The sequence below is a fragment of the Lepus europaeus genome, chromosome 3, assembly GCF_033115175.1.
Source record: "Lepus europaeus isolate LE1 chromosome 3, mLepTim1.pri, whole genome shotgun sequence".
Classification (NCBI taxonomy): domain Eukaryota; kingdom Metazoa; phylum Chordata; class Mammalia; order Lagomorpha; family Leporidae; genus Lepus; species Lepus europaeus.
Window position 1 is genome coordinate 106,810,360 of NC_084829.1, and position 18,523 is coordinate 106,828,882.

Consider the following 18,523-nt stretch of genomic DNA (forward strand, 5'->3'; position numbering starts at 1 on the left):
AGAGATCTTTGACATCCTTGGTTAAATTTATTCCAATCTATTTAAATATTTTTGTGAATGGGATTGGTCTTAGAAGTTCTTTCTCAGCTATGGCATTGTCTGTGTATATAAAATGTATATAGTTTTAAAAAAGGTAGAACTCACAGATGGCTTCTTAATGAGATCATAACAGTACAAATACTGATTTTATTACAAATTTTAAATATCCATTTAACACTACTTGTGTTCAACCTTATAAGAAATTAACATGTCGTCAACTCGTCAGTGAAACATTTTGTATATGAATACAGTATTTATTCATTTCAAATGCGGTAAATTTTCAAAATCACATAGTACGTTTCACCAGTTTGAAACCAAATAATTTATGTATATAGCAAGAATAATTTAAGCTAAAGGTTAGTGTTTGTTTATGTTGGCCACACAAAGACCACCTGAAAACATAATCCTTATTTGCCATCAAACGTAGCACTGAATTTGTTTTTACCCAGCCAGTTACTTCTGCTGAGAATGACTGAACTTGGCAGATTTTGCACTATCTTAGCTATTTATTAAAAGGTTAGTAGTCTATTTTTAATTATAGAAATGACAGGGAAATGTCTGTGCTCGAATCATTATTACATTTTCAAGATGCTAAAATCTTGCTTGAAGAGTTAGTAAGGTTTTATCTATTTCTTTTTAATAAAGCTGATTTACAGATATGCACTTGAATATTTGATTCTGGGTATTTAGATCACAAATGCCTACTCCTATATATTTATATTTTGTATTTTCTGTGAATTGCATACTCTGGAAGATGTTAAGGCACAAGAACTTTCCACATTAAGAATGAATTTTATGAATCTAATAAATTATTTACAATATGCTGTTCATTTAAGTGTCTGTTAAACATTTATTAAGTATTAATTTAGATATTGGTGCAATATGTTCTCAGACTGTAATGTTTAAACAAATTAATTAACCTGATGAAAACTTAGACATTTCTATTCCTGATTGGTTTTTTTTAATATTTATTTATTTGAAAGTCCACGTTACAGAGAGAGAGGGAGAGACATATATTGAGACAGAGATCTTCCATCCACTTGTTCATTCCCCAACTGGATGCAATATCCGGGGCTAAGCCAGGCAGAAGCCAGGTGCCAGGAGCTTCATCTGGTTCTCCTACATGGGTGGTAGAGGCCCAAGGACTTGGGCCATCTTCTGCTGCTTTTCCCAGGCCATTAGCAGGGAACTGGATCAGAAGCAGAGCAAGTTCTCGCCCCTCCCAATTTTTTTTTTTTTTCTATTTGAAAGAATTGCAGAGAGAGAAACAGAGGCAGAGAGAGAGGTCTTGCATCCACTGGTTCACTCCCCAATTGGCCGCAATGACCGGAGCTGGGCCTATCCAAAGCCAGGAGCCGGGAGCTTCCTCCGGGTCCCCTATGTGGGTGCAGGGGCTAAAGGACTTGGGATATCCTCTACTGCTTTCCAGGCCATAGCAGAGAGCTGGATGGGAAGTGGAGCAGCCAGGACTAGAACCAGAGCCCATATGGGATGCCGGCGCTACAGGTGGTGGATTTACCCACTACGCCCCAGCACCAGCCCCTTGATTGTTTTTTAAGGGAAAAACTTTACATGATAGCAACGATAGTTTATCACAGCCCTAAAAGAAGCCTTTTCTTTATTTTTTTTCTGCAGAAACCTTTTATTTAAGGAATACAAGCTTCATTTATTTCATTATTACAACTTTAGGAACATGGTGATTCTTCTCACTATACCTGCCCTTCCACCCACTCTCCCACCCCTCTTCCTCCTCCCTCTCCTATTCCCATGCTTACTTTTTACTAAGATGTATTTTCAATTAACTTTATACACATATGATTAACTCTGTTAAGTAAAGAGTTCAACAAATAGTATTAAAAAAAAAAAACCTGTTCCTCAATAATCGAGACAAAGGCTGTTCAAAGTCATTGCTTCTCAAAGTGTTAATTTCATTTCTACAGATTGCCTTTTAGGTGCTCTATTAGTTATCACAGGGCAGGGAGAACATATGGTATTTGTCCCTTCGGGACTGGCGTATTTCACTAAGCATGATGTTTTCCAGTTTCATTAATTTTGTTGCAAATGACCAGATTTTGGTTTTTGGTTTTTTTTTTTTGTTGTTGTTGTTGTTGTTTTTCTGTTTTTTTGTTTGTTTGTTTTTACTTCTGTGTATTGTGTATATCTCATCATTTCTCCATCCAGTCTTCAGTTGACAGGCATTTGGGTCGATTCATATCTTAACTATTGTGAATTGAGCTGCAGTAATCATGGGGGTATAGATAACTTTCATATGCTGATTGCATTCCCTTGGGTAGATTCCCAGGAGTGGGATGGCTGGGTCATATGGTAGGTCTATATTCAGATTTTTGAGGTTTCTCCATAATGTCTTCCAAGAAGCCTTTTAGATGCTATACTTTTTTTTTTTTTAAGATTTATGTATTTGTTTGAAAGAGTTACACAGAGAGAAGAGAGGCAAAGAGAGAGAGAGAGAGAGAGAGAGAGAGGTGTCTGGTGTCTTTATCCAATGGTTCACTCCCCAACTAGCCACACGCTGGCTGCTGGAACTGCACCGATCTGAAGCCAGCAGCCAGGAGCTAGGAGCTTCCTCTAGGTCTCCCATGTGGGTGCAGGGGCCCGAGGACTTGGGCCATCTTCTACTGCCTTCTCAGGCCATAGCAGAGAGCTGGATTGGAAGTAGAGCAGCCGGGTCTTGAACTGGCGCCCATATGGGATGCAGCGTTTCAGGCCTGGGTGTTAACTCACTGCGCCATAGCGCCACCCCAGATGTTATACTTAAATGAGATTTTTGGGGACCAGCAGTGTAGCACAGTGTGGGTTAAGCCCACCACCTATGAACCAGCATCCCTTATGGATGCAGGTTCAAGTCCCCAGTGCTCTGTTTCTGATCCAGCTCCCTGCTAATGACCTGGGAAAGCTGCAGAAGACGACCCAAGTGCTTGGGCCCCTGCACCCATGTGGGAGACCCAGATGAAGCTCCTGCTCCTTCCTTCAGCCTGACTTAGCCCTGGTTGTTGCAGCCACTTTGGGAGTAAACCAGCAGATGGAAGAGCTCTCTCTCTCTCTCTCTTTCTCTCTCTCTAACTCTGACTTTCAAATAAATATGTAAATCTTAAAGAAAAAAAGAGGGGGGGGGGTTGGCACTGTGGCATGGCAGGTAAAGCCGCCGCCTGCAGTGCTGGCATCCCATATGGGCACTGGTTTGAGTCCCAGCTGCTCTACTTCTGACCCAGCTCTCTACTATGGCCTGGGAAAGCAGTAGAAGATGGCCCAAGTCCTTGGGCTCTTGTACCTGTGTGAGAGACCTGGAAGAAACTCCTGGCTCCTGGCTTCAGATAGGCGCAGCTCCAGCCGTTGTGGCCAATTGGGGAGTGAACCAGTGATTGGAAGACATCTCTCTCTCTGTCTCTCTCTCTCTCTCTGTCTCTCTCTCTCTCTCTGTCTCTCTCTCTTTCTCTTCCTCTGCCTCTCTGTAACTGTGCCCTTCAAATAAGTAAATAAATCTTTACAAAGAAAAGGAGAGGAGAGGGAAGGGAGGGGAGGGGAAAGGAGGGTAGACGGAAGGAAGGAAGGAAGGAAGGAAGGAAGGAAGGAAGGAAGGAAGGAAGGAAGGAAGGAAGGAAGGAGACAAGCAAGAGAGATTGATTTATGAATTGGGGTAGTGTTATGACACGGGGAGTTAAGTTACCACTTGCAGTGCCGGCATCTTGCATCACAGTGCTGGTTCGTGTCCCAGCTTCTCTGCTTCCAATCCAGCTCCCTGCTAATGGCCTTGGAAGGCAGCAGAAGATGGCCCAAGTGCTTGGGCCCCAGCCACCCATGTGGGAGACCCAGATGGAATTCCTGGCTCTTGGCTTTGGCCTGGCCCGGACCAGGCTGTTGTGGCCATTTGGGAAGTGACTCAGCAAATGGAATCTCTCTCTCTTGCTTTCACAGTCTCTTTCTCCTCCTCCCTTTGTCTCTTTCTCTTCCCGCCCCCCACCCCCCCCACCCCCCGCCGCCATGCTCTGCCTTTCAAATGAATAAGCAAATAAATCTTTTTTAAAAAACAAGATTGATGTATTTTATGACAGTACTTGAAGAAAAAGTTTGTGGAAAATGGAATTATAAGATAAATTTATTTTGGTGCAAAAAAACTTGAAATCCACGTAGCTTTTGATAGGATACACTTTTCATAAACTTCTTGAAGAGTGCGCATGTTTTATAATTCCATCATGCTTTCCCTTTGTCAGCATTATTCTCTTTGCACTGCTGTTCTGACCTTGAGTGACGCCTGAGTCACTTCAAAAGCCCTTACTGGGAGCAGCCGTCTCTGCCTTGCACTAGGATTTTCAAATTTCCAAATGAAGGTGGGAGAAACACTTTGACTTAACAACTTGATTTGAAGTTATGTCGTAGCCTATAATTTTCTAAAAGGAAAAAAAATCCATTAGCTGGGTACTGTCAAACAATCCTAGTGCTTTATTGCATTATGCATAGATACTGTTTTGTTTCTGTGACTGTAGCTTGGATGGTGGTCGTTTCAATAAACAGACCAAATTCCTGGCATCATACTAATACGAGAGGCTTGAATTAGTGTATGGGTAAGAATATGCTTCTTCTGGCTCGAGGGAGCAAATGTCCTACATCACAATTTACATGAAATTTTTTACCATACTTCTTATTGAACTAGTTGTCACCTTACTTTTATTTGTTATTTAGTTTGAAAGATTAAGAGAGAGAGACATACAGAGAGATCTCCTATCCACTGGTTTACTCTCCAAATGCCCACAACAGCTGGGGCTGGGCCAGCTCAAAGCTGGGAGCCAGGAATTGCATGCAGGTCTCCTACATGGGTGACAGAGACCCCACCACTTGAGCCCTCACCTGCTGCCTCCCAGGATGTGCATTGTCAGGGAGCTGGGAATGGAGGGTGGAGGCAGGACTTGAACCCAGGCACTGCCGTACAGGATGCAGGAGTCACAAACTATGCCAAACAGCCATCCCTCCTTTTCACTTTAGACCAATAGTTATCTGTAAAGCAAAACTGAGGTTCAAACACCACACTCTTTTCTATTGATTTGAACATGATTTTGTATTCCTATTGAAATTATTTTAATCTCCAAAGGAGAATGAAGAGCATCTTGCTAACCATGTACAGTAGCGTGTTCATTGAGAATCTTCAAAGAAAAGCTTATTTTATCCCTTCAAACTCACTTTAATCATTGTGGTGGAAGTCATAGTCCAACACTTCGCTATCCGGAAGATATGACAGTGAACCTGACCCCTTTGGGTCAATTGTTGCTCCAGAGACTGTTTGTCTCATGCTGGGAGCCTGGCTCTGGGGATGAATTTCTTTACCTGTCTCCCTTCTGTCAATTTTCTCTCTCTTCCCCTTCTGTTGGTTACTTACCTGTGCCTTTGCGATTCGCCTGTCCTTATGGAACAATTGGCTTGCGTTTAGCAAGGGAACTGGGTCATCCAGCTGATTGAAAGCAACACCTACAATGTCTAAAACAACAGGCTTTTAGGGGGACAGGCCCGAGAAGAAAGGACTGGGATGAAATTTGTGTCACCGCTTCTCATCTTCAAAAGCCAACTCATGTTTCAAGATGTAGCTGTCTTGTCCTCTTCCTGGTGAAGTCTCCAAAGACACGTCCATCCGTTCCTCCTCCATCGGAGCATCGTTTTAAAGACTGCAAACACAGCTAGTACAGCTAGTGCTAAGGAACCAGCCAGCGTCCTCGCTCCTCTTAAGGGAAACTACTCCAAGCTTAGAGGTCAGGTGTGGTGGCAGGAGACAAGCCCTGACAAGGTCACCCCGGGGCATTGCTTAATGCTCTGCCTGAGGTGCAGTTCTCCGGTATCAGTATTTGAATTTGCTATTTACCATTTGATATAAACCCAGACACTATGAAGTCACACATTTAATTTGTAGATTTCTGTCTGGTACACAGGCGCACCTCAAAAGTTGTGGCTTTGTGACCTTATAGGCTATTAGCCAGGCGTATGTCTAACCTAGAAATTGTACGCTAACGTTCTTTTAAAGGCATGTGAACTCCCAGTTCTTCAGTTGCTACTGGAACCAACTCTACCATTGTATTGCTTCCCTCATTGATAACATAAATTTTTTAAAGATTTATTTATTTATTTGAAAGGCAGACGGAGAGAGAGAAAGAGAAAGATAGAGAGAGGGAGGGCATCTATCTGCTGATCCACTCCCCAGTTGGTCACAATGGCCAGAGCTGGGCTGATCCAAAGCCAGGAGCCAGGAGCTTCTTCCAGGTCTCCATAAGGGTGCAGGGGCCCAAGGACTTGGGCCATCTTCTACTGCTTTCCCAGGCCATAGCAGAGAGCTGGATTGGAAGCAGAGCAGCCGGGACTTGAACCGGCACCTATATGGGATGCTGGCACTGCAGGCAGTGGCTTTACCCACTACACCACAACACCGGCCCCGAGATAAATGATTTTTAAAGGTGCTAACTTTATATTTTAGAGCCATATTTTTCACTTTTTAAAAACTTTATTTTGGACTCTGTACTGTCTTTTGCTTATCTGAAAAGTTGAAATGTTACAGGCTTTGAGCCATCACTTTTGTTTTTTTCTAGTAAGAAAAATATGTAATGTGTCATTGCCTCAAAACCAAAATACTTCAGAAGAGCAGGGAGAGAGCTCAGGCTGTAAGGGGGTGGTGAACGTGTCCCCAGTACTTCCTGAAGTCTGTCACCAGAGTCTTTGTGCCCTCCTGCCTCCCGTCCCAGATCCCGGGCTGATTGCTATTGAGAGGGCTAGAATGTTGTCTCTCCCATCTACTATTATTTTCCATTAAATGGGGGAGATTCAGAATTATACGAGAAGACACCCAAAGTAGAAAAGTGTCCCATTATTTCGACAAGTTCTTCTGCGAGGTGAAGCCTGATTTTGGCATATGAGAATAGGCTTTTGGACCAGACTTAGTCTGTTTCATTATCATCCCACTGATAATAAGGGGTAGGGAGGAGGCTGTCACTTTGTCACTTTTATTTTCTACACATATGTGTTGTAAGAAGCACTTACACAGAACATGATTTATATTTTTTAAGTTTGTTTTTTTTTTTAATTTATTTGAAAAGCAGTTAGAAGAGAGAGAGAGAGAGAGAGAGAGAGAGAGATCTTCCATCTGCTGATTCACTCCCAGATGGCCTTAACAACCAGGACTGGGCCAGGCCGAAGCCAGGAGACTGGAACTCCATCCAAGTCTTCCACGTGGGGGCAGGGGCCTAAGCACTTGGCCCATCCTCTGCGGCTTTCCCAGGCGCGTTAGCAGGGGGCTGGATCACAAATGGAGCAGCTGGAACTCAGATTGCTTATATGGGATGCCCTTGTTGCAGGCAGCTACTCAACCTGCTTTGCCAAAATGCCGGCCCTGACTTACATTATTTTTTAAAATGCAGTGTTATTGGTTCCAGCATTGTGGTACAGAGGGTAAAGCCACCAACTGTGATGCCAGCATCCCATATGGACACCGGTTTGAGTCCCAGCTGCTCCTCTTCTGATCCAGCTCCCTGCTAATGTGCCTGGGAAAAGCAGCAGCAGATGGTCCAAGTGCTTGGGCCCCTACACCCATGTGGGAGACATGGATGAAGTTCCTGGCTCCTAGATTTGGTTGTTTGGGGAGTGATCCAGCAGATGGAAGATCTCTGTCTCTGTCTCTCTGTGTCTGTAACTCTGCCTTTCAAATAAATAAAACAAACCTTTCAAATAAAATAAAGTATAAAAAGCAATATTATAATACAGATCAAGGGTGTTAAAGTAGTGAGCTTTCTAAATTTTTTCCAGATTTAAACCAGTGGCTCTCAGACATGGCCTTATCATCAGAGTCACCTGGGGAGCATTAGGGTCTCAGGCCCCACTCTGGGAGGTTCTGATTCACATCTGGGAGGGGACCCAAGGACCTGTTTAGAAAAAGCTCGGCAGCTGATTCAAAGGAGCTGCAGGTCTGGGAGCCCACGATATAAATTGTTAAGGAGACCCCTTAAAAACGCTTTTCTCCAGTATTGACAACAGAGGGTTCCCCCGCAAAAGCACAGGTATGGATGGAGGCTTTCCCAGGCAGCGATGGTCACCGTCCGCCGTTTGCGCCAGCAGCTGAGCGACAACTTCTTAGCTGGAGACAATGGGAAGCTGCAGATTTCCTCAGCCAGGCTTACGTCCAAGCAAGTCACCTGCAGCAGGTGACTCCCTGCCACCTGCATGGGGGACCTGGATTGAGTTCCTGGCTCCCAGCTTCTGATCAGCCAAGTCCTGACCTCTGTAGACATTTGGGGAATGAACCAGCAGGTGCAAGCTCTCTTACTCTGTCTCCCTAGATCTCAAAAATGAAGGGGGAAAATCTGCAAATATTCCTACAGATGTCCTGTTTTGAGAGAGTTCCTTATGTCCCCATATACTGAGCTTTGCAAGTTTGCAGCAATACATGTGAGAGTGATTAGTTCATTTAAAATAAAACATGATCTGGCTTAAGCCACCTCCCTCTGAATGCAGTCCTCAATGCATTCATAGAGCCTCAGTCTGTCTGGGATGGCTGCGGGGGGCAGCTGGGGGCCTGGCTCCTCCACCCACTCTTCCCAGCTCTCATTAAAGATCTCCGAAAGAAGTACAAGAGAAACATCATGGGCTCCTACCTAAAAGGTTAATAATTTGTCCAAGGTCCTTGATACAACAGATAACTCCAGGGCCCATACATATGAGAATGGAGACAGAAACAGCATTGCAATCCCCTTGACACAGCTTGAAAGGTCAACTTCAGAGTTGGATCAAGTCCCTATCATTAAAAACGCTGACCAGAATCCAGTTACATGACAAATCTCGTTTAAGAGCTATGCGCTTTATGGTGTAAACTATGCACAGATGGACTTAATAACAGAAAAACAAGTCAGGCTGCTATCAGCCTTTGAAAAACAGAGCCTGCCTTAGGAGGTGCCTCTGACGTCAGTGTTGCTACATTTAGCACCCCAGCAAAATACGCTGGGGTTTGTTTTTTGGAAGAACATGAAGGGATTTCCCTCCCCCTCCCCCCGCCCCCATTTCGTCTGTAAATATCTACTGGGCAAGAGATCTGGTGAAATGCCTCAAAAAAGTCTTTTACAAGACAGGCAATAGTTTGCAAAGGTCACCGTCCAAGAAGAACGACCTTTATCTGCATTTCCATCCCATGGGTCCACTGTCTGCTTATCCCTGCTTTTAGATCTGGTTAGTTTCGTGTGTGTGTGTGTGTGTGTTTTAAAGCAGAACTCCTAGATGCAAAGCCATCCCCGGGGCTTTTGCAAACACTGTGTGGGAACGGCCAGCCCCGTCCTTGCCTCTGCTGCTTTCAAAGTCACACCTCTGTCTCGTTCCATGCAGACTCCCTCCAGGGCTGGCGGTTGTGTCTGGCCGCGTCCCTACAGCGAACGCTGGTCTGGAATGCTTAGGCATGGCGGTGTCCGAAAGGAGACCTGACAAGTCTGGCCGGTGTGGGCAGAATGCGGGAACTTGCCCAATTTTCCCAGATCTCCATCGCTAACACAGCCACAGCAGTCCGGCCGTCCAGAGAGAACATGACACCCCCCCACCCCCCAACCGGCCCCATCCTCTTAAGGACCCAGGAGGATTGGTTTAGGAATGCGCCTCCACCCCTTCCCCTGGCGCCTTCACAGGGCCGCCTCGCTGGCAGGAGCGGGCCCTGTGGCTGTCTTCCCAGCCCCTCTGCAGGCGCATTCCCAGTGGGTGCTGAGAGCATTTGGCTGAGCTCACTTTTTTTTTTCCAGCTTTGGCCTTGATCTGCACCCCTGACCAGCCAGGCAACACAATAAGCCCTGAGCTTGCTCATTCTTTCCAGCTTCTGTCTTTCTGCCCTTGTGGAACTGGCTCTTCCCCCACTGAGCACAGAACCAAATGCCTGATTTATGTCCGCTGGCTCTAAGGAGAACTAAGCACAGTCCTCATCCTGTTGAGTGACGGCTGCGCTCAGAGGCACAGAGCGGGTGCTTGGTGCATGGTTGCTGGCAGGGCGGATAGAGGGATGGAGGAACCAAGTATACTCCCTAGTGGTTTTAGCTTGGTTTTCTACCTGGATTCCTGGTGTTGTATCTCTGACAGTGTAGCCTTTCCCATTTCATGGAGCTAACCACTTATGCATACTGTGGACCCACTTTTGGTGCCCTGGGTTAATCAGCATTTTTACAGGAGAGCACAGCCTGTCCGCAAACCTGGTAAGACATACCTGTTCTTCAGGCCGCCTGTAAGCTCAGGACACGTTTGGGTTTTGGTCAAGTGTGGGAAGTTGAATAAACGATGCAGACTGCAAGTCCTGATGCAGCCCTTTGGCGGGAGGAGTTTCTGTGTGAGTGTGTGTGTGTGTGTTTAAAGATGTACTTATTTATTTGAAAGTCAGAGTTACACAGAGAGCACAGGCAGAGAGAGAGAGAGAGAGAGGTCTTCCGTCCTCTGGTTCACTCCCCATTTGGCTACCACGGCTCAATCTGTGCAGATCCAAAGCCAGGAGCCAGGAACCTCCTCCAGGTCTTCCCACGTGAGTGCAGGGGTCCAAGGAGCTGGTCCATCTTTTATTGTGTTCCCAGGCCATAGCAGAGAGATGGATCAGAAATGGAGCAGCTGGGACTTGAACCGGCACCCAAATGGGATGGGCAAGGGCGTTAACCTGCTGTGCCACAGCACCGGCCCCAGGAGGAGTTTCTAATCACATTTATGCCAGGCATTTTAATTCACTTGAAGGTTAAGATAGGACTCAGGTTTTAAGCCCCTTTATACTGTCTCCCATTCACTTTCATGCCATTCTTGAAAATCTAAAATGCTTTCCTTGACTTAGAAATAGTAGTCCCCTCCTGAGGAAATGGAGCCTATCGAACTTGATTTATTCCTTGTCTGACAGCCTGATGCCATTCCTTCTCCCCAGCCAGCATTCTGCCCATAGGTCATCTTAAGGGACGGTGGGAGGGCATGGGACTGGGGAGGAATGGCTGTGGCGGGGACTGCACGAGTAGTCCCTCGGTGTATTAGGGGCTGGCTTTGCCATTTATGTCTTTTTTTTTTTTCCCTTTATTTGTTTGACGGGTAGAGTTATAGACAATGAGAGAGAGAGAGACAGAAAGGTCCTCCTTCCATTGGTTCACTCCCCAAATGGCCACCACAGCTGGCGCTGCACCGATCCGAAGCCAGGAGCCAGGTGCCTCCTCCCAATCTCCCTTGCGGGTGCAGGGGCCCAAGCACCCGGGCCATCCTCCACTGCCCCTTCCTCCCCCAGGCCATAGCAGAGAGCTGGACCAGAAGAGGAGCAACCGGGACTAGAACCTGGCACCCATATGGGATGCTGGTGCCACAGGCAGAGGATTTACCAAGTGAGCCACGGCGCCGGCCCCTGCCATTTATGTCTTAAGCCATGGATGGTTTTGAGCGAAGGGCTGATGTGAGAGCTGTGCTCCTCTGTGGCTGGGCACAAGACAAGCCTGCAGAGGGCCTCTGAGCACAGTCTGTGAGTTCCCAAGGCTGGGCTCGGGGAGCAGGGGGCTGGGGCAGGCTCTCAGATGGCACAGCTGAGGGGACTTGGTGAGGTGAGTGAGACAGAGGGGAACCAAAGATGGCTCTAGGGCCGGGGGCTAGGAGGAGGAGGATCCTCGGGAAGAGAGCGTTGGAAGCCGCCTGTATGTAGATTGTCCAAGTCCTGCCTCTTCCCCAGCATTGGGCTGTGTGGTCAGTGAGTCTCCTGCAGCGTCAGTTTCCACATCTCTGATCAGGGGAGAAATGTCTTTGGCTGGCCTGACGGTCAGTCTCTCTGCCCCTGGAGCTTGACACGGCCCATTCTGTCCAGCAGGCTCCTGCTTCTTGTTTTGTTCCAGTTAAGAGTCTTTTCTTCCCAGGCCTGTACAGCCTGTCCACACTGACTCACAGGCTTACTCATCAGGGCCCAGCACACACTAGACGAGGACCGGATCCCACGGACTGTACCTGGAACACTCAGCTGAAGTCAGGCCTCCTACAGGTGTGCCTGTTGGTCTGCACTCTGGTTGGCTGTAGCTGTTGCTAGGCTGATTCCATCTCGAGCAAAATTAGAAAGTCAGTATGAACGGGTTATACGAGACTGCCTTGTCTAGAAAAAAAAAAAAGGTGAATTATCCCGATTCATTTTCCTTCTGTTGCAGCAAAACCACATAGCTGCACTATGAATATGCAACTTTGTGCTACAGGAAACAAAAATGCTATAAAAGAGGAGAGTGGATGTATAGACGCTGCTCAGATATTGTCTAGGAATAACAGAGAGACGCGGTGCCTTGATGGAGAACTGTGTGTTGGCGATAAATGGCTCTCTGCCGCGGAACTGGTGGACTCCGCAGATGGATGACTTTGGTCTTGGTGGAATTGGCAAGGATATTTATAGGATATTTAGTGAAGTGATGTTTTGCAGACTTGAGATGGATTGGGCCATGGGATAATGGGCAATCTCCCCATGACACTGCCCAAGGCACACCTCAGTTCTGGGGGGAAGGATGGGGGACTTGGAGGGCAAGATTGAGGTGCAGGGGTCACCCACAGGGAGGTAGAAGGGCCATGCAAAGCCCTCTGGCTTGGCCTCCTCCCCCAGGATTCCAGAAGAGTCAAGAGCAGCCCCGGCGTGGGAAGAAGGAAGCAGGACCCCTGCCAGGCTCCCGGGAGGCTGCTTCTATTTTGGCCTGTGCAGTGCTCCGTGGGTCCAGGGGGAACCGGATTGGAGAAAGGTGAAAAGAAAGGATGCCTCCGCCACCGCTCCGCCCCGCCCCCAGCCCTGGGACAGAAGCAGTGAGCACAGCAGTGGCTGAGAGGCTGGTGCTGCGCACGGCGCAATCTGCCGTCCCATTTGCTGATCCCGCGTGCCATCCTGCAGTTGGCACTGTTGCTGCCAGGAGCCACCCCCTCCTTTTCCCATCGGAAGGCTGGGAAAGAGGGATTCGGTGTTAACTCTTCCTGCCCCTCGGCCTTGGCGTTCTTCCCTCCCCACTTCAGGCATCCTCATCTGTGCGCTGTGGGACCCACAGAGGTGTTTGAGAAGTTTACAAATGGGAGGGGCCCTAGGGAATGTTTAGAAAAAAGAAAAGCAGCATTTAGGTTTCCCAGATTACACCACATAGGGATGGGGGTGGGGGTGGGGAGAGGTCATTTGAATTTGGAAGAATGGTGACTGCCAAGGAAACCTGCCTTTACCTGGAGCCAGGGGGCAGGTGTGCATGCTCCTAGCACATCAGCAGCGATGAGTGGCGATGATGGTTGAGGGCTAGAGGAGGAGCCTGCCGGGTGAGAGGAAGAGGGAAAGAAGCACAGGTAGGCTCAGGTGAAGTGACAGGGCACAGGAAGGGGGGGAGGGACATCAAAGCCAGCTGCGCCCCCTCAGACGGACAGGTAGATGGATCAGTGCCGGTGAGGACCTAAGCCATGGAGTGAGACGACTTATGACACTCTGCAGAAGTCATCTAAAGTCACTCCTGACGTCTTTCCCGTCTTGCTTAATGTGTTCTTGGGGGGACGAGCACAGTCCAGGGAACACAGCAGAGCTGCAGGTGGTTCACATAGCTGCTGCCACCCAGCTTGCAAGGGTGACTGAATAGCTCTGTCCACATCACAGGAGTGAAAGTGGTCGCCTTAGTGAACCGGCTAATTTGCTACATAAAGGCTCAGCCCAGTGCCTGGCGCTCCCAAGTTCCGTGTCTGAGCTGCTGCTTATCGCTCCTGTTGTTGTTATTGTTTCTGTTGCTGCTCTCAGAAGCAGAACTTTTTTTTTTTTTTTTTTTTTTTTTTTTTTTTTTTTGACAGGCAGAGTGGATAGTGAGAGAGAGAGAGACAGAGAGAAAGGTCTTCCTTTTTGCCGTTGGTTCACCCTCCAATGGCCGCTGCAGCCGGTGCATTGTGCTGATCCGAAGCCAGGAGCCAGGTGCTTCTCCTGGTCTCCCATGCGGGTGCAGGGCCCAAGGACTTGGGCCATCCTCCACTGCCTTCCCGGGCCATAGCAGAGAGCTGGCCTGGAAGAGGGGCAACCGGGACAGAATCCGGCGCCCCAGAAGTAGAACTTGTACGGAGTGTCTTTCATCAGCAAACATCAAAGTCCACATGAAAATGGAACTCATAGTCCTCGCCTTAGAAAATGCAAAATGGGATTTTCCTTCAAGGAACTCTGTTCTTGGGGATCCCCTCTGTCCTGGTTGGAATCCTGCTTTTCTGTTGGGTCTGCCCGGGCCATGGGAGAAGCCGCTTTGTAGGTCCCCTCCTTTTAGAGTCTGGGAGAAGCCTCGCTGTGGGGATTAGCTGCAGGAACCACCGGCTCAGTGTGAAGTGGGATTCAAGTGTCACAATCAAATTGTGTGCTTATTTTATTTATTTAAAGATCTTAGTTTATTTATTTATTTATTTGAAAAGAGTGATAGAGACAGGGAGAGAGGAGAGAGAGAATCTTCCATCCATTGGCTCACTCCCCAGATGGCTGTAATGGCCAAAGCCAGGAATCAGGAGCTTCAATCGAGTCTCCCACATGGGTGGCAGGAGCCCAAGCACTTGGGCCACCTTCTGCTGCCTCCCCAGGCACGTCAGCAGGGAGCTGGCTCAGAAGAAGAGCGGCAAGGATTTGGAGCAGTTATGGGATGTGGTGTCACAGGTGGCAGCTCACTGTGCCACAGTGCCGGCCCTGTGTGCTTGTCTCTCCTAACCTCCCCTCCATGGCTACCAGAAGTTCATAGCCTTGTCCAGGTTGAGCCCAGACACATTCCAGATCACTCTGCTGCCCCCCTCCACTGTTCCCTGAGCACCCTCTTTTCTGCTGGGTCTGTCCTGCCGACTGCAGTGCCATCCGCACCCTACTGGTGATGCACTGGCGAGGCCATGCTGTAGCCATTTGATCTCCTCTGCTCTCACAAACAGTGTTTTCCTCATTCTGCAGACAAGGTTACAGAGGCACAGAGAGGCTAAGTCACGTCACCCATGCAAACCCAGGCCGCCTGGCTCTCGAGCTGGGACTCGTGTGTCTTGCGTGTCTCCCTTCTGGCTGAGCAACCTGAACCCGCTGTGTCCTCCACATTTGCTGGCCCTGCCTTCTCACATGGATTATGAACTTTTTATTTTTCCCAAAGAAACCGTTTATTTAATGAGTACAAATTTCATAAGAACGACTTTAGGAATATAGCAATTCTTCTCACCATAGCTGCCCTCCCACCCCCACTCCCACTCCACCTCCTCCTCCCTCTCCTATTCCTAGTCCCATTCTCCATTAAAAAAAAAAAAAAGCTCTTCCTCAATAGTCAAGACAAGGGCTGTAAGGCTGCCACAAAACACACCAAACACCGGAGTAAGGGAAAAGGTTTGTTGTCAGGTGGGGGAAACCCCACAGGCCGCCTCCCCAAGCACAGAGAGCCAGCAGCCTGTACTGAGAGAACAGGGCTTATATAACTTTGCAGTGGCAAGTCCCGATAGGGTGGGGGTGGAGCTGACGCTTGTGATTGGGCTATTTCGTCACCTGACTTCTAGGAAGCCAGGCTGGGTTTAGAATGCTTATTGTACAAAATGGCGACAGGGCCAGAGCCCAAGATGGTGCCACAGATAAGACCATACCATTTTACTAACAAGCGCTGTTCAAGTCATTGCTTCTCAAAGTGTCAATGTCACTTCTACAGATTGCCTTTTTAGGTGCTCTGTTAGTTATCACAGATCAGGGAGAACATATGGTATTGTCCCTTTGGGACTGGCTTATTTCACTAAGTATGATGTTTTCTGGATGCATCCATTTTGTTGCAAATGACTGGGTTTCTTTTTTTTTTTTTTACTGCTGTGTAGTATTGCAGAATACATATCCCATAACTTCTTTATCCAGTCTTCAGTTGGATTATGAACTCTTCAGAGTGCCGTATCTTGTGCTATTTATGTGTGTCGCTCTCTGCAACCCACCAAGCATTCAAAAATGGTCTCCAGATGAATATTCTAGTCCCCAGGGTGCAGCCAGGGGCAGGTTCTCCTAACCGGACAACTGCTGGGATTAGGTGAAATCCCAGTGGTGAGCGGAAATGTTTCCAAAAACAAATCCTGATGGTCCGCCCCCGGAGCTTGCGGCAGTGTTAGGCTCCGTCCTTTCTCAGTGTTGACCACTGGTTCCCAGCGCTGCAGGCTGCAGCCTTGCTTCTTCTCTGCCAGTGAGTGTCAGGCACACAGATAGGCAGGAACAGGTTGGCACTGGCAGAGCCGCCCTGGGCAAGTCCAAGAGTTGTCCTTTGTCCTTGGTCCTCACTGTCTCCCTGCCACAGCCTCTACCCTGTCCCAGCCCCTGGGAAACCCCTGGATCCGTATTCCTTGAAGAAAGTGTGCCCCGCCCTTTCCCTCCTTTCATTTTTCAGGCTGCTGATCTTTCCATACCCTTACTAATCTGATGAACTCGTCAGGTTTATGGTAATCCCTTCTGCATATTTGCCTTTTAAAAGGAGGTAATTTCTTAACTGTTCTGCAAGGAGGCAAGAAGATAAGGTAAGTGACGCCCTGCTGTGGGAGACTAGAAAGGACTCTGGAGTGGGCTTAATCCTGGGTTTACACCCTGGCCACACCCTCATCAGCTTTCCGCAGCTTCTCCAAGCCCCAGTTTTTCTCTTTCTTCTTTTCTTTCCTTCTTCCTCTCTACTCCCCTCCTTCCCCCCAACTCCTTTTCCCTCCTGAGAGAGGGAGATCTCCCATCTACTCCCCAAACCCCTGCAACACCAAGGGTTATACCAGGCCAAAGCAAGGGTCCAGGAACTCAGTCCAGGTCACCCACATGGGTAGCAGGGACCCATGTACTTGAGCCATGGCCCCTGCCTCCCAGGGTGTGCATGAGCAGGAAGCTGGAATCGGGAGCAGAGCCTGGACTTGAACCCAGGCACTCCGTATGAAGCACAGGTGTCCCAAGCACCTGTTAATGGCTTCGCAAACACCATTCCCCAACCCCTTGTTTCTTGCCAGTTAATATGAGCCCCCGGGCCAGTTGCAATTCTTTAGTGTTGTGGCATACTGGGTAAACCTGCTGCCTGTGACGCTGGCATCGCGTATGGGCACTAGTTCATGTCTCAGCTGCTCCACTGCCAATCCAACTCCCCCTAATGCACCTGAGAAAGCAGTGGAACGTGATCCAAGTGTTTGGGCCCCTGTACTCACATGGGAGACCTGGATGAAGTTCCTGGTTCCTGGCTTTGGCCTGGCCCAGCCCTGTCCATTGCAGCCATTTGGGTAGTGAACCAGCAGATGGAAATTCTCTCTCTCTCTCTCTCTCTCTCTCTCTCTCTCTCTCTCTCTCAAGCTCTGATTTTCATATAAATAAATCTTATAAATAATATAAAAAAGGCTCCTCTTCCTATGACCTCAGCACCCATAAGGGAAGCATGAAGCTGATCTTAACTCACATGTTTATATATTATTGTCAAATTAGGAACCTAATTATATTTGTATCTTGTTTTATTTTAAAATGTTACCAGTTAAAAAAGCTTATTTAATTGGGAAATATATCTTGCATAGAGAAAAGTATATAAAGCACATATGTACAACTTAACAAATAGTTTTAAAAGTGTCCCTCAAGGCCACCACCCTGCAGAAGTGGCAGGGACTGTTTAAAGTGTTCTGTGTGTGTAACGCAGGAGGATTTTCAAAATGTTCCTGGGAAAGTGAAATTAGAAGATGAGTTTGTTTTTGCTGCAAAATTTGAAACAGATGCCTGGTGTTTGCATAATGTGCATTTTCCATGAACATTTTGAAGCCCCTGCGTCGGGGCTCTCCACTGGAGACACGTTGTCCCCAGCACAAGGTAGACATTGTTGGTTGTCACACCTGGGACAGGTACAGCAGGCAGCCAATGGGGAGAAGCGAGGGGTGCTGTGCACGGCTCACAGTGACAACCACGGTGCCCAGGACAGGCCCCCGCAGCTAAGACTTGCGTGGTCCAAAATATCAACTACGCAAAACGTTCAGCTACTCAGACAGGACTCATGGTAGAAGCACTGCTTTCATTGGAGGTGAATTTTTAGGAAAAGATTTTGGATGCTCAAGAAATCTCTGAGAGGTGGGCATCCAATGTGAGCACCAGCCCGAGTCCCGGCTGCTCCACTTCCTCTCCGGCTCCCTGGTAAGGCACCCGGGAAAGCAGTGGAAGATGGCCCAAGTGCTTAGGACCCTACTACCCACGTGGGAGACCTGGAAGAAGCTCCTGGCTTTCTCCTGGCCCAGCCCTGGCAGTTGCAGCCACTTGGGGAGGGAACCAGCAGATGGAGGACCTCTCTCTGTCTCTTTAAATCTTTAAAGAGAAAGCAAGCTGTGAGTGTCCCTACAGGTGGACAGGAGACAGTCTCAGAAACACCACCCCACTCCGCTAATTGTTCTCTGAAGAAAATGGCAGGGGTGGCATTGCCCATGGCCTTGCCCGTGGCCTCGTCCCCTGTGTCCCCTTTCAAATGCTGCCTGTTCTGGGGCGAATGACTCAGACGCGACCACCTTTCTCCCAGCA

General features: G+C 48.0%; 1 protein-coding gene across 4 annotated transcripts in view; it reads left to right on the forward strand.

The window, feature by feature from the left end:
* ARMC2 (armadillo repeat containing 2) overlaps positions 1-18,523 on the forward strand; it is a 120,651-nt gene that overhangs the window by 85,051 nt on the left and 17,077 nt on the right. The gene's annotated exons all lie outside the window — the stretch shown is intronic.